The sequence below is a fragment of the Buceros rhinoceros genome, unplaced genomic scaffold, assembly GCF_000710305.1.
Source record: "Buceros rhinoceros silvestris isolate BGI_N320 unplaced genomic scaffold, ASM71030v1 scaffold6232, whole genome shotgun sequence".
In the NCBI taxonomy this organism is placed as follows: Eukaryota; Metazoa; Chordata; class Aves; order Bucerotiformes; family Bucerotidae; genus Buceros; species Buceros rhinoceros.
Genome location: NW_010400560.1, coordinates 3121 through 3548, shown reverse-complemented (window position 1 = coordinate 3548; position 428 = coordinate 3121).

Below are 428 nucleotides of genomic sequence, written 5' to 3'. Positions count from 1 at the left end.
CCCCCATCATGTCTCAACCCCTGCCCTCCCCCACCCGCACCCACTTGTATCTGACAAAATCCCCCTTGGGGGTGGCTGCCAGGCCACTTGGGACAGATGGCGCCAAGAGACCAAGCCGCAAACCCAGACCCAAGAGAGGTGACAGTCAAGGGTGATGCTGCAAAGGGACAAGTGTGTTCTGGCCATGGAAAAACAAGTGCCCCCTCCCAGCGTTCCCCATCCCTGCCACCCCCATCTCCTGCTCGCCTCAGCCCTGCCTCCCCCCGCTGTGCTTGGGGGAGCAGCCTGGGCCACAGCCCCTCCGCGCTGCCCCACAGGCCAACAGCTGCCAGGGTGTGTGAGCGCAGCTTGCTCTTGTAACTGTGGGGAAGAGGCAGCCCTTGTGGAGTGGCTTTGATCCGTGAACGCTGGTGCCATTGGCAGGGGGG